The sequence below is a fragment of the Falco rusticolus genome, chromosome 11 (assembly GCF_015220075.1).
Source record: "Falco rusticolus isolate bFalRus1 chromosome 11, bFalRus1.pri, whole genome shotgun sequence".
NCBI lineage: Eukaryota > Metazoa > Chordata > Aves > Falconiformes > Falconidae > Falco > Falco rusticolus.
In genome coordinates, this window is record NC_051197.1 from 32,710,980 (window position 1) to 32,726,351 (window position 15,372).

Here is a 15,372-nt window from a genome sequence, read left to right on the forward strand (position 1 = left end):
CACCCAAAAGACAAGCCAAAAGCAAAAGAAGAGAAAATGTAAAGGAGAGCTACATGTAGGGAAAGCTACTACTTTTGCAATTGTTTGGTTCTTTCGTGCTCGGATACTTCCCACCTTTTCATGAGCAAAAAAACCCGTGAATTGGACCTGATTCACCATCACTTTTCTCTAGTTTTATGTTGAGTAAGTGTTACTTTTAATGTCATTACGAAGGCATAAAACTAAAATAAGGTAGTAGTGATTCAATTCCAACACACATACCAGGTAGTAAAAATGTCTGTAGGGAAAGAGCTTTAAATATATTTAGATAAATAGATGCTTCAACCAAGCAACACACACAGGTTTATGAGTATCCCTGATCCATGGCAGACTTCTCATCACCGTCACTGGGCGTTATGAACGTGTGAATTGAGGGTAGGCTACAACTTGCAGAGATCATAACATCTTAAGCATTTTGGGTTTGCTTCTTTATCTTTCTCTACATTGCTGGAGAAATCAGATTTGCAAAACAAGAATGCATAAATAGCTTAGTCCTCAGGTCACCCAGTAACTCCTAACAGCCAAATTCATTCCTGGTGCAGCTCCATCTGTTCCCAATGAAATTACATGTGGTGAATTTTGCCCAAAGTGTTTAAAAGCTTGAAGAGCCATTAATTTTTGTAAATTTTGGAGGCACTACCAAGATGAGAAAGAGAGGGGTTACTGATACAATTTGGGAGGCAATGAATAAGAAAAGGATTTAATTAAGGGTAATGAGGAAGCATTAAAGCAAAGGAAATTTGCCAGTAGGTTGATTTAAAAACATATACATATTCTCAGTGCTCTGATCAATTTAACAGTTCAGTAGTCATCAGAATAATGTTGGAGTCCCACTGTTTGAAGCAATTAAATGCATGTGTTTCAAGTAGCAAAAACATATAAACCAGAATAGAAAACGACACGGTCTGTTTAATCCCCAGGTGCCTCTAGTTTGAAAATTTTCCCGAGCGTGATGACAATGCCTAGCAAAACATGATGATGTTGCCAATTAGTTGGATTATTAATTTGTTATCCCTGATGCTCATTTCCTTGGTTTCAAGTTTGGTTACAAGTCATCTAACAAAATACAGTTAAGCACAGAATGTAATTTCGAGTTCCTTAAATGTAAATCCTTTTTTTCTGTTCATTGTTGTTCTTCTCTTCAAGCAAACTGCAATTAAAATATATACTGAAATAGTGAAGAAAATAATAAAATTTTCAAAAGAGTTATTATAAAAATGGGAAGAACAGTCATCGATATAAAAATATGCAGGCTTCTATACTGTATCATTGGATCAAAAATAGCATAAAAATGATATACTTAAATTTATAGCTGCTTATTTACATCCCATTCCTTGAGTATTTAATACCATTGATTTCCCCATTTGGAAAAATCATTAAAGGACAATCCAGACACACATGCTCTTGAGAGAAATTATTGAGTGGGGTGTTAAAAAGTGAGCAGATTAAAAAGACTGCTTGCAAGATACAGGCATACAGAGTTAACGAAGTGTGTTCCCTATAATCCATCAGTTGTCACATTGCAGCTATCTGGTGATAAAATCAATATAAATGTTGTCAGATACACAACATCGCTTCACTGGGAACTCTAACCTCAATATGTCATCATACAGGTATTTAAGCATTGGGCCAAACTGTATACAAAGCTTAATGTGGCTCAGAGCTTGTAAACTCTGACAAAGGATTTATTTATTTTGCAATTTTGTTTGCTTTCAGCACACCTCTGTTTAATTCATTCATCTTAGCAGTTATCATGCTGAGATGGATCAAGGTGCTTTTGTAACCAAGACTTTCCCAACACACTTTTGTCAAGTGAAATCATTGTGTTAATCAATTTAGTTAATTTTAATACTGGTAGAAAAAAAATCAGGTGTTTTAAAAGCTGCTTTTCCCTGATTATTTTCGCTGCAAAAAAAGGTGATTCTGGAGCAGCCCACTGAGTTTCTTTTTGCATTCTCTCCTTTTTAAAAGTGTGATTTTTGTGCAAACTAGTGACCCAGACACTATTCATGTAAAAAACAAATCCAAAAAGTATACACAGTCTGAATATGAATTTAAACCGAAATCAGAACTGGAACACAGCGGCTTAGATAGGGAAAAAAACAATTCTTACCTGAATATGTGCTCTTTGGCTGATTCGCAGAAGGGCATTGCTTGCAAGCACATTATAAATAGTTAAAGATGTCGCAGGGCAAAAATAAGAAGAGCCCAATGAACTGTTTAGGTCTTATTGCAAAGACTACTGTCTATATTGTGACTTTCTGAGCAGGACCATTTAAGCTGAGGAAAGAGACAGATACGAGCAAAAAGCCTTATCTCAGATCTCTTACCTTAGGCTTATAGTCATGAGTCATACCAAGAAAAAGTGACATAAGATATTACACTGCTGTTGTGGTTTAACCCCAGCCAGTAGCTAAGTACCATGCAGCCATTCACTCACCCCCCTGTCTGCCACAGCAGGATGGGCAGGAGATCAGCAAAGGTAAAACTCGTGGACTGAGATAAGAATTAATGCTTACAATAAAATATAATATAATGTTAATAACACTTGTTATGAAAAGGAGAGAGAGAGTGAGTACAATAAAATCCAAAAGGGAAAAAACCCCAAGTGATGCACAGCACAACTGCTTACCAGCCGCTAACCTATACCCAGCCAGCTCCTGAGCGGTGATCGCCAGACTCTGGCCATCTCCACCCAGTTTTTATACTCAGCATGACATCCCATGGTATGGAACACCCTCTGGCTAGCTCGGGTCAGCTCTCCTGGCTGTGCCCCCTCCCAGCCCCCTCGCTGGCAGGGCCAGAGGAACTGAAAAGTCCTTGACTCGGTATAAACACGACCCGGCACCAACCAAAACACACCGGTGTGCTATCAGCAGGGCTCTCACACCGAATCCCAGCACCGCACCGGCCAGCTGCAGGCAGAAAATTCACCCTGTCCCAGCTGAAAACCAGGACAACTGCATATGATTGCTCTTAATGTTAACCCGAGCCTAACTGAGGACTAGCACAGAATACATAAATTTCTCTGTTGCTCTCTTTCCAAAAGAAAGGTTAGGCTTTTCTTACTTCTCTGCTCTTATCCTGTTTCTCATAAAACCTTTGAAACCACCTGATCTAACCTTTCGCAGCACTTCCTCGGCTGCCTTCTGTCATTTCCTGCTAGCACGGACTTGTCCATAGACTCTTCTACATCAGTGTTTACACTTCATAGCATGTTCAATAATATACCTTTATCATATAAATCAAAGGGCACTCGAAACAAAATGAAATAACAGATTCAAGCAAAATATTTTAGCCCCAAATAAAATAAATACTATTACCAAAAATTCCTTCAAAGTTGCAGATCCTTCTATAGCATGAATTTTTTTGCTCACATTTTCCTACTTAATTTCCTTAGGGTTTCTCTTTTACTTCTCTCTTCATTGTCTGATATGCATCCCCTTTGTCTTTATTACGCCTGCCTTAACAATTTCTGATTGGGAGAATTTGTATCTCTAATCTACAGATATTTTGTTGACAATCCAGATCTAAAGTGTTTTATATTCACACCACCATTATCTCAATTCCTAAAATAAGACATTCTAGTTTTTAGGAAGATGATAGGGTATGTTGAGAGCCATTATATGTCTCTTCTAGGTTGAACGCTTTTCAAGACTTACCAATTGTGATAACTGGTACTGATAAAATGGTCTGCCACTGCCGAACACCTGCCCATCCGAGTCCGTTGGTGATATATTTCCACTGTTTTGCTCACTGCTTTTCAATGTGAATAAGGGTTAAATCTAGAGAAATAACTAAGCATGTAAAGGCCATGGAGAATGGTTTATTTTAATTGCTAACATAGCATTGGTATTCATTAGTGCCAAGAATAAGTAGGATCAGTGTACATGCAGAACACTCATTTACTTCTCACCATGGGGCCCAAGAGAAAATAAAAACATGAAAGACAGGTAGTTCTCCCCCTTGACTGTAATAAAGATGCTAAGCTGAATCTTAGAAGGACAAAAATTATGTCCCAGGAAAGCAATACTGCTGAGTTTAATGTAATTTTCCTCAACTGATATTCTACTGCAGGTCAGTAGAAGCTTCCTATCCCACAAGCTGATGTTGAGGTGCTCTTACCTGGTGTGGTTGGGTCAACTGTTGCAATCAAAACTGCTTCCCAACTGATTCTACAATCTTCTTCCAGTGTGGTTCTGCTTTTGACTACTTCTGTGTCCTCTGCCTGCAGGAACGCGGTGCCGTACCCAATTCCTCACCACTGCTCGCCTTTCTGCCACTCCTGCAATGTCTCTCCTTATGCCCCTGTACTCCATCGTCTCTGCACAGGACCCTCAATCCATGTCCTTCCAGGTTGTCTTGTCCTTGGCCCACATTGAGCAGTACTGAAACACTTGCTACCATATCCAATAAAGCTCAAAATAACATCATTCCACACGGACATGCAGAGTACCTGTTCTGCCCTGGCAGGTCAACTCATTTTATGAGTCCCTGCCACAATTATATTTTATCTCAGTGCAGCCAGAAGCAACAGAAAAGGCAGGAACCTGCTTCAAATGTCAACCTCGTTAGGCTTTTAAACAAATTACCTTGCATCAAAGTTACATATTTTTAGCAGAGAACATACACATTTTATATTTGTTGCAAATCATACACTAGTATGCACTCGCAACAGTGAAATAAAAATGAGTAGGTAAATGGGGATAATTTTTATTTCCTATGATGTTAGCACTCACGTTTGCATTTTATTGTTCTCTGTTCCCTTTTATGGCTAATTTGGGTATGATCTTAGAGGAAAAAGACAGGAGAAAAAGTAACTCCAGTCAATTCCCTGCACTTTTTGTCCTGTATTTGGACTACAGTACCATCATCATGGCACATTGTTTTACCTACATAAAGGTAAACAATTACATAATATTCATTCTGCCATGTGTTCTACCTTCTGATTTTCTCACTGCAATATTGCCATATCGAAGGAAAATTCTGAGCTGTTTGTAATATTTTAGTTCTCAACGTGTAACCTGCTGTTATTGCCTAATCCTTTCGTTAGCACTGTGCTATACTGCTCTGATCGTTCTCGCCAGCTGAGCTAGGTAGACGATGCCCAAAAGGAACAGCCCCCATTTATATTCTTCATCTACCCAGTAATGAAATGCTTACAATATAAACGTCAGCTAGAACAGTCAGAGGTCCAGCCTAGATGCAATACTGGCTCCAGTTGAGTCTCTCAGGGATCCTGAATCTATAAGTAAACGAGGAGGCAAATCGTATAAAAATCCAACAAGATTGCAAAAAGCAGCTAGAAATGCAGGCTTTTGTGAATGGAAATTGAAGTTCCTGAAGCTCGTCATGCTGTCAGATGTTTAACTTCCTAGTGTGAGAGGAGTCATTTAGCCGGGAGGGAATTAGCAAAGAAATGCTTTCAGAATTGAAGTTTTAAATTTGGTTCTCTTATCGTCCAATTATACATCATGCATGGAAACAACAGTGAGGAAAATAAGTTCAGAACATGAGGAAGCTGAGCATGATGCATTAGCATGTTTTCCCTAAGGTAATAGATCCAGCAGAAGAAACACAGGAGGTTTTAAAGATAGATAAATTGTTGGCCATGAAGAGAAAAAAGATTCCCATATGGAAACTTGTTTAAACCAATCCATTAGACATCTTATACTTACATAAAAATAGTTCCCATTTCTAAATGTACTTCTCTAAGTATTGTTTGTTAGTCATAAAGACTCAAATTGAATTAAGTGCCTTCAAATGCTCTTAATTTAGTCATTTTTATAACATTATATTGCTACTATACTAAAAATCAGCATCCCTTGCTTTTTTATTTGGGAGTGGTGGTGGTGGAGAAGAAATACTGGAGTGGTGGTGGTGGAGAAGAAATACTGCAATGAAGAACTGAACAATGAAAATCAACAGAGGTGAGTATGTCTATGCATGTTGCTGATCACCTGCTGTACCGGCACCACTTATTGCCCTCTGTTAATGCCCTTTACAAGCAGTGGGAGCATTTTTATTAGGTGGAAGAATAAAGTAGCAGTTTCCATTCAGCTTCCATACATTCCAGAAAACAGGCTGACTACTCTCCTAGTACTGTCTCTTGTGTATCTGGTGGGACAAGCTCGCCTTATGGGATCAGTGACACAATGATTAGGGCAAATCGTCACTGCAGAATCTTCTTTTATCAGGATGAAAGCTTCCCTTAGAAACTTTCTGGAAGGTTGCTGAAAGCTTTTATTTGACATTTCTGCACATGGGTATGCATAAAGCCTGGAAAGGCTATCTGTTGACGACAGTGTTCCTATTTATTCTTGGTTTTGAGGTGTGGGTATCATCTGAATTATATCTTGCGGCTTTCCCATCAGTAACTGCTGTCAAAATAAATACTACCACAGGCTTGCCCTGCCACGTGGCTTATGTAGATCATAGCTCTGGTGGTGCTCCCATTGTTAGCAGTTTATAAGAAACCTTTCTAGGGGAGTGTTATGCAACTTAAAATTAGAATAATGTTTTGAACAGCTGTGCATTTTGAAATGTTAAAAGCATTTAGAATTATTGCCTACTTCTTTCAATGATTAGCTTAAACAGCAGTTTTACTTGTTTTTTATTAAACAAAATAAACTATTTTTTGGTGGCATAACCATTTTTAGTGTGTTCAGCTCCTCCGTATCATTCTTCCCCCCTCCCAAAGGGGAAGAATGAAGGACTAAGGAGAAACAGAAAAGCCAAGTGTCTTTTCCCCCACCATTTAAAATAAAATACATTGATTTTTTTTTTTCTGTTAAAATTTCAAGTCATATTTTAACACGACATTTCTTCAATAAAATAAGCATCAATACCTTAATCTCATTTATGTTTTAAATAAATTGTTGTAAAAGAAAGATTCCTTTAGCCGTGTACTTTATAGAAAGATGCCCCACTCCAGGCAGCAAGACAGAAGGGATTGATAGACTGAGCAAAGCTGTGTCTCTGGGCATTGGTGTGAACGTTCCTCTCAAATAGTCCAAAAGTATCCCTCCGAAAAAGGCTGTTGTTTTCCTGGGAAGTTCAGAATTAATGCTTGAACAAAGTCTTCTGAGGCTTTCTGGTGATGGGTCTGGGCTCAGGAAACATGTGAGTGTGTGTGGGAACCCTGAGCGTGGTGTGTGTGCTGCACTAGTGCCCCGAGGAGGGCAGGACACGGCTGTCAGTGCTGCTCTGTGGTTCGAGTCCTATGTGTGGACTGTACTGGCTGGTACTGGTCTATACTGGGCTCCAGGAGTGGTCCTGGGCCAGAGTGGCTGGAGGAAGTGACTGATCTTAACACTCCTTAATAAAGTGTATAAAGAGAAAAATGTCAAGAAAAAAAATGCCACTTTGTGTATCCATGTCAACACGCCAAGCCCATATTAGATGTACATGGAGAAGAATCTGTGGCCTCCACACAGCTTGTTGACCCAGCCCCAGAGTCCGTCACTACAGCTCCAGGGCCGTCAGTCTGAGGTGCTCCTTTGGTGCATGCTGAAGGCTTCTCCCAGTCCGTACAGTCTGACGGAGGCGCAGACCCTTTGTGTGCCCTTCAGCAAGCCATTTCATCCAGCTGAGCAGTCCACGCACAAGGTAACCACCTTAGCCTAAACCGAGTGGCTGTAGCTTTTCCCCCAGTGAAGAACATTTTCTTGTTTTATTTTAAATGTCATGAGCTGTGCAGTTTCTGAACATCTTATGTATGACATTCCGACTAAAATTGTCCCCTTTTTTTCCTTTGATGCTATTCTAATAAGTAATGTTTTCACTCTGTTTGTTTATAGATGCCAAAATATCTGTTGGCTCCTAATTCCATCAGGTTTTGGTTTAAAATACCATTTTCAATGAGTCAGGGTAGACCTTTGGGCTACGTATTTGAGCAATACTGGGTTGCACAATTTTTGCTTGTCACCAAAGCAGACATTGAGAGAAACCATAGCTGCCACGCTATTATCACACAGCACTTAGACCTTGACCTGTAGTGGCCACATTTACTTACAAAACCCTTAACTTTTTGCACTGAATTACAAAAAAGAAGCCCCATTCTTGCTGCAAAAACATTTCTTACCTCACACCCAGCTTCCCAATTTCTCTTCTCCTCCAGGGCTGCTACTGGAGAGGAACATGATGCCTATGGCCACTTGTCCATCTGATTGCCAGAGGAAGATTGTGGTTGCATGCTATAAGCTCCATTTAAATTTAGCTAAATGGGAGTTCTCTGTCATTGTAGAATAGAAAAGAACTTTAGAAACGTGCAGGCAAATAAAAAATAACACTGTTCAAATTGTTTATAAAAACTCAGCCACTGCCACTGTAATGTAAAACCTCTATGTTTTTATGTACGTTAGTCTGAAACATTCACTGTCACTATTGCAGCTTGCAATTACAGTGAAGTGAGGCAGAAAATAGAAGTTCAAGAATGTATTAGAGTAATGAAGTTTGAACTATTATTTGAAAGGTTGTTGTTATTTTAGTAAATATTTTATCTTTCTAGCTGCGTGGATTCCTAATCGATCTTTAACTATTATTTTTCCTGGACATTTCTCATCAACTTCTAATTGCTGTTTTAAGGCAATGGGGAATAGAGAGGACAATGTGCAGTGGCTGTGGGAGATTGTTACACTACACCATGCAAACACGCTTAATAAAGTATTTTTAACAGCTCTTTGCTGGAAAGGAAAAATTGAAGTTCATATCAGCTACTTGGTCACTCTCCCAATTAGCTCTAGAGGATTGATCTATTAGTATATTGTGCTGTACTGGTTTATATATAACATGATTTATATAATTAATTTTAATATTTTTCCTTAAGAAATAATAGAATAATGTTATCACGTTTATGCCTCAAGCATTGCTACACAATGATTTTTGCTAGAGGATGACACTTATTACCACTTTGGTGCTAGCTGGGTATTGAAATATGTTTGAGGATTTCAACCATAATTAATACTTTGTTAATATATTCTGGGCTTCATGCTTTGATAGACAGAGATGCTAGCCTAGGAAATCAGAAATAATTGAAGGTGTTGAAAAACATATGTACATTCTGATTTTTATACTGATGCGATAGAAATTTCAAATGCGTTCCTTGTGAAAAGCATATAAAATTAAGAATTGTCTTCTGAATACAGGTTAGGCAATTGGCCATCATGTTCCTAGGTCAGGAGCAAAAAATTTGCATCAGTTTACATTTTCATATTTGCTGAAAGATGAGATCCACTATTTAATTTCTTTTTAAATGCTTATCAGTGTCTGAGAAGAAATGTGCATTTGCATGTGAACCTTTGTGACTTTGTTCAATATTTGTCAGTATTGTGGTTGCATGTAAATTACTACTGGCTGATTAGTACAGCTCAGTGTTGGCTGTACAATCTGCACATACAAACATGAATGTATATGGGTTTTGATAAAAGATTCCTATTCAAATTTATTGAATGTTGTCTGGAATCAGAGAAACTACAACTCTGTAAGAGAAAAATTTCTTTGTGGCAACGTGATTAAGGATGTAAGATCTTCAGGGTGTCATGTACACGCATTTGCTAATAATAGTTATTCATACCATAATAGTATACTTTCACTTAAAAAAAAAAAACAAAGTAAAGCATAACTCTCAATGGCAAATTCTAGTGCCACCTGAATGTCCTTTCTAGCAATGCATTTTGTGCGTAACTTTAGCCTGTAGTCAACTGTAGTGAAATATGTTGTATGGAGAATATTTTTTTATTATTTTTGTGCTTGAATAGAAATGTAAAGCACATTAATAAACCCATTGTCATTTTATAAGGCCAGCCTACAGAAACACACATTTAGATGTCAGCTTATAATTTTGACATGCAAGCATATTTATGTAAAAAGCAATGAAAAAATTGAGGTAGATTTGGGGTGGGTAGATGCCACCCTAGTAAACTTCATGGGAAAAGCTTTATCTGAAGTATTTGCTATAGTGATAATCACTGGTCTTTAGATATCTCAGATGCTTTTTTACAAAGGGAAAAGTCAGTTACCCCTCATTCTTTGCTGGTGCAAGGGCAAATAAACTAATGAAGCAGAGGGAAAAGCATTTTAAATAAGTTAGTGTTCCTTATTAGTTGGAGTGCAGGCCTTTCTCCATTCCCCAGTTTCTCTCTTTGTCAGAGTCTCAGATTTCTGAAGTACAAGAACACCATCTGGACCATAATGGATTTCTAGCATCACTTCATTTGTATTTCAGCATGTCAGGGGGACCACTGAGTTTACTTTTTGCTGTGGTTTTCCTCTCAAAAATATAATCCATAAAAGCTAGGACTATAGTATTTCTAGCCTCTTGGAGGAGTAGAAATTCTCCTTTATAAAATTATGTTTTGTTTTCTTCATTTACAGGCCTACCATCTACTGTTGAGATCTACACAGTGAAACCATGTTCTAAGGTTGCTTGGGAAGACAAATGCCATCACTCTGAATGTCCCCCTGTTCTTTCATCTTCTCCCAGCTTTTATTGTTAAGCATGATGCCATGTGGTAGGGGATATCCCGTGGGGCAGCTGGGGGCGGCTGTCCCGGCTGTGTCCCCTCCCAGCTCCTTGTGCCCTCCCAACCTCCTCGCTGGTGGGGTGGGATGAGGGGCAGAGAAGACCTTGGCACTGCATGAGCCCTGCTCAGCACTAATGAAAACACTGTGGTATCAACACTTGTTTGCAGCACAAACAATTATGAAGAAAAATAACGCTACCCCAGTCAAAACCAGCAGAAACTGACACTTCTCTCTGCCTTAAAGGACTCAGGATAAAAGGTCCCATCGGTGTTAGCAGCAGTAGTTACAATGTCTCAGCACTGACTCTAGACTTCACTGGCTTTACACAGGATTTGGTAAAATTTGGCTTGAAGCTCTGAGATATCTCCTGAAATCCCAAAGCGTTAATGCTCTTTAGCATGAATTTGGCACCAGAGGAGTGGTCAGTCCCTGGTCTCATGAGCTGGAGGTGAACATCTTTGCGTGACCAGAGGTGGTTGGATTCATTCACCGTGCTTTAGAGCCCTGCAATGAAAGAGGTATCCTTGGCAGGAGGCAAGGGTCAGTCCTGAGGGTCTCAACACCCCCTGGACACTGAGACTAGGATGGACTGTCTCTGCTTGATATGTGGGAGTTCAAATAATCATCTTGCAGCTCAACAACATTAGACTTAGCACAAAGTTTAAGTTAGTCCTGAAAGTAGTTTATTGTACTTTCTCACATCTGTGAGTGTATACAGTACACATTCACACACGTATGGACGTAAAAGACAAGTTAAAATGTCAACTTAGGACTCTAGAGAAAGATGTCAGTCATGGGATCTGTTTTTATGACTCTGATCAAGTCACATCTGTTTTCCATAAGTTTAAGATACAAGTGTAAAAGCTTTTCTGATGTACAGAGGTTACAATAAGAGAGGTCATCTGGGTACCTGAAACGGATGAATATGAACTCTGTCACCTACATGTGTATCACAGAGAAGAAAACAAAACCAAAACCCCTAAAAGAAGCTTATGCCTTGTGACACTCTGGTAGTTGCTGGATTTTAATTTTTTTTTTCTAAAACCTCATTAATACTCCTCAGAGATAATCCATTTCTTCTTCCTTCTCTGATAATGTTCAGTAATCAATGACATTGCTTTAATATTAGACAAAACAGAGATCAAGAAATAAAATAACCTACTGTTTAATGCACATAGGAGTCATATTCTTCTTTGCATAAAGGAAGCTTTTTTCATCTTGCATTTTATTTTTCTTACATCAATCTTAATTTTTATACTGTCTCCCTGAGAGTTCATTGTAGTGTTCTAGTTCACAGAGACAGCTTCAAATTCAGAGCTGAAGTGGCACCCACTGACCCACTAGATTCTGGTTAAATCCAGTTTGCTCTGGAATTGCTTATTAAATATGGCCAATATCTATAGCTTAATTTACACCATCATTATAGTTCTGATGAGGGTGGTGGTTACAGAGCAGGCTAATGATAAAAACACGCTGAATAACTGGCTAATTAAAGTCACTACACTTTTTGATGTTTTTCTTAATTGGTCCTGGGGGAAATGGGGAGGATATTGAATTACCATGCTGATTAGAAATACACTCGCTGCTGCAGTTTGAATTTTATTTTGGAGAAAAAGCTAGTGGCAGCTGGAGAGTCATCAGAGGATAGGAGCAATGATCCCGTTGTATGACCACTTTTAATAAGCAATTTGTCAAGGGACATTCATTTTTTTCCCTATTCAGCAAGCTTATAATGGGCTTCCTCCTAAGAAGTCATAATTCTACATCTCTGGTGAGTTACTTGGGTGGGCAGTAAGAGGCACCTGGAAGGAGCTAGGTGGAGATGTGTATTTTAGACGCAGGATGTAGAAAAGGATATCTGCAGCTGTTATCTTTAAATATTTTCCCAAGAAAAAGCAAACCCAAACCCCAGGTACTGAGGGAGTATAACTATTTATTCATTTCCACCTACTGTAATATTATCATGCACCAAAATACACCCCCAAATGTAAAGGAAACCATGCCATTTTGGTAACAATTCTGTCAGTGCAGACTGTGCAGTTTCGGTTAGCGCACACCCCTGTGTGCACCGAGAGCCGTTGCTCTGCGAGGCACCAGCTGGTCAAGAACGTAGAAACCGAGCTTCGTTTTGCAGCAGTATGTGGAGCGGTGTTGTCTGGAATGGAATAGATATTTGGCAGAAGGAAGAAAGGAATGAATTTTATTTTCCTGGTCAGATCAACACTAGATTTGTGTGTGTGTGCGCATGTAATGAGAAGGCAGCGAGGAGAATGATTTAAAGTGCCAATTGAGAGTGGTAAAGTGCTGTATGCATTACAGTAAAAGGAAGAGGAATCATGAGATACATCTGCTTTGGAACATTTAGGAAGTTGTAAGCTACAGGAAAATGAACTCTACACTAAAATCAGTGTACTAATTAGATCTGAGCTTTATTCTGGGATTTCACCTGTTCTTTATGGCATGCAACTTAAAAACCCCATGCAAACATGAGAGCTTAGCTCATTCTTGCTACTGTGTAGAAGAATTATTCTGAGAATAAGCCTGTGCTGAAACTGGTGCAAATAAACTGCCAAGGAGCTTAATTTAATCTTTTTTTGTCTGTACATGTATATATACTTATATTAGGTTTGTTATCTTAATGAAGTTTTATGGAAGAAGTTACAATATCCTGGAAAAAAAACCCCCACATATATTAAACCACCAGTTTCTCATTTTTAAAAGAAGTATATTTATTTTGTTTGTTATTTATATAAATGAGTATCCATAGTGCTTTTATGAACCAAATAGAGCCAGTTTAGGCTGCTGAAGTAGCTACAGCATGTAATAGTTAATTCAAAATCTTGTAAAAGAATTTATTACCACATATATAAGTCATCTAATTTGTTGTTTCTGCAACTTAATATTCAACTGTATAACTTATCTGAATTCAGAGTAATGCATTTTTATGGCTTTTGCTGTAGCTAAACTAGGGCATATGGAAGCAGCTCACTGCTGGGAAGAGACAAGGACACACAGTTGGCTCCCTCCAGTCCCACGCTCTCACAGGAATGATCTTGGGTGCTTTAACAGTCCGCCATGTGGACGTCTCCCTGCTATCTGAACATAGTCAGTGCCTATTTAGACACCTAGAAAGATGTCTTACTGACCAGGAAATAAAAAAAAATCATGTCTTGAGGTTTACCTTTGGCAGCTGGGATAGAGGGTGGGAGAGCACTCCAGTGAGTAGCGGATCACGTATCACGCCAGGATAAAGAGTAGAGCCCCAACCCACAATTTATGACTTCTCTCTTACCTGAAATGTCTGCAATACAGGAAAGAGCTTTCTGAACACTCCTACTTTCCTTGAGCATTTTATATTTTTGTCCATAATTGTTTCTTCCATGAGCCCCCCCTGCACTCACATGAAGTTTGACATTTCCGACATGGCTTAAGTGTATGCTGTGTAAAGCACGATCTCCTGTGATCTGGCTTCAACTGATGCCCCCAAGATTTTGCACTAAAAGAGAATATCTGACCCTTATTCACCCTTTCCTTGCCACTTAAGATTTTATAAACCTCTGCCACATCTCAAAAATGGAATCTCCAAAAATGAAGTTTCTCTTAAAATGAGACCTTATCATGTTCTTCTGTGGTAGCTGAGGTCACGGTCAATGCATTAGAAAGTAAACTGGGAAATTCAGGACTAAGTATCGAATGGCTCGTCAGCAAACCTACGTATCATTCTGCTGCAGAGCAGGTAGAAGGAAGACTTAAAACATGTTTCCTCATGTGATAAATACATACTATGTAAGAGGTATTTCTAGTGGAATAGCCCACAAAGTGCTGATTTAGGGCTTGCTGAAAGCTATTTTGACTTTGTATCAGTTAAGTTATAGCTTTAGGGATTGATGTTAAGGAGTCCTGGCATTTCTGATCAGCTGCTAATGAAAGGATGGTGAACTTCAGTTATCGGATCATCAGCTGCTTTTTTTCCTTAGCAGGCAAACAATCTTCTACCTTCTGTGTACAGAAAATTCAGTATTAAAGAAAATGCCTCTGGAGTATATGGGACATTAATAATAATAATAATAATAATTATTATTATTATTATTATTACTGTATTTCAGAAAAAGTGGATTGGAAATGTCTTGATTTAATTTTGAAGTAACAGAAAAGCCTTATATCCTTACATGAAAAATTCCAAAACACAGCCTTAACTGAGTGCACACTTGCTCAGACCTACAGTTTCTAACATGAGCAACTAAAATTAGAATTCAGACACAATGGTGCTAGATTTGCAATTTAATATAAGACCTTTAGGAATCCTGACAGTTTGCTCCAGGGGGATGAAATAACAGTTGGCACTTTAAGAGATAAAGTTTTCTGCTATTATCATCACAACATTTATGCAGCTATGTTTAAAAGTGACAGAATAACTCTTTACTGAAATAAATGGCATGGTCAACACCTTCCACTAGCAGAAAAAAGCTTCATGTCAAGTGATTTCAATGACCAAGCAGAAGGTAACCTGGCAACCTGCAATAAATAAAGGGCCCCCATGGAATAGGTCAGGCAAGCATCAATGAACTTTCTGCCTCTCCAAAAGTTCCTTCAGCATAATTTAATGAACAAAAAGATACTGCCTTCCAGATGTTCAACCAGCACAAAAACATACTGCTTTAAATACCTGCCTATTGATTATTATATCAGGTATAGGCATTTGTTTGATAGTGGAAATAACGGAGCCATCTAAAAAGCTGTTTTCCATTACATCATTTTCAGACCCTACTGTTGTAATAATTACCCTACAGTATCTTACAGTGAACGCCC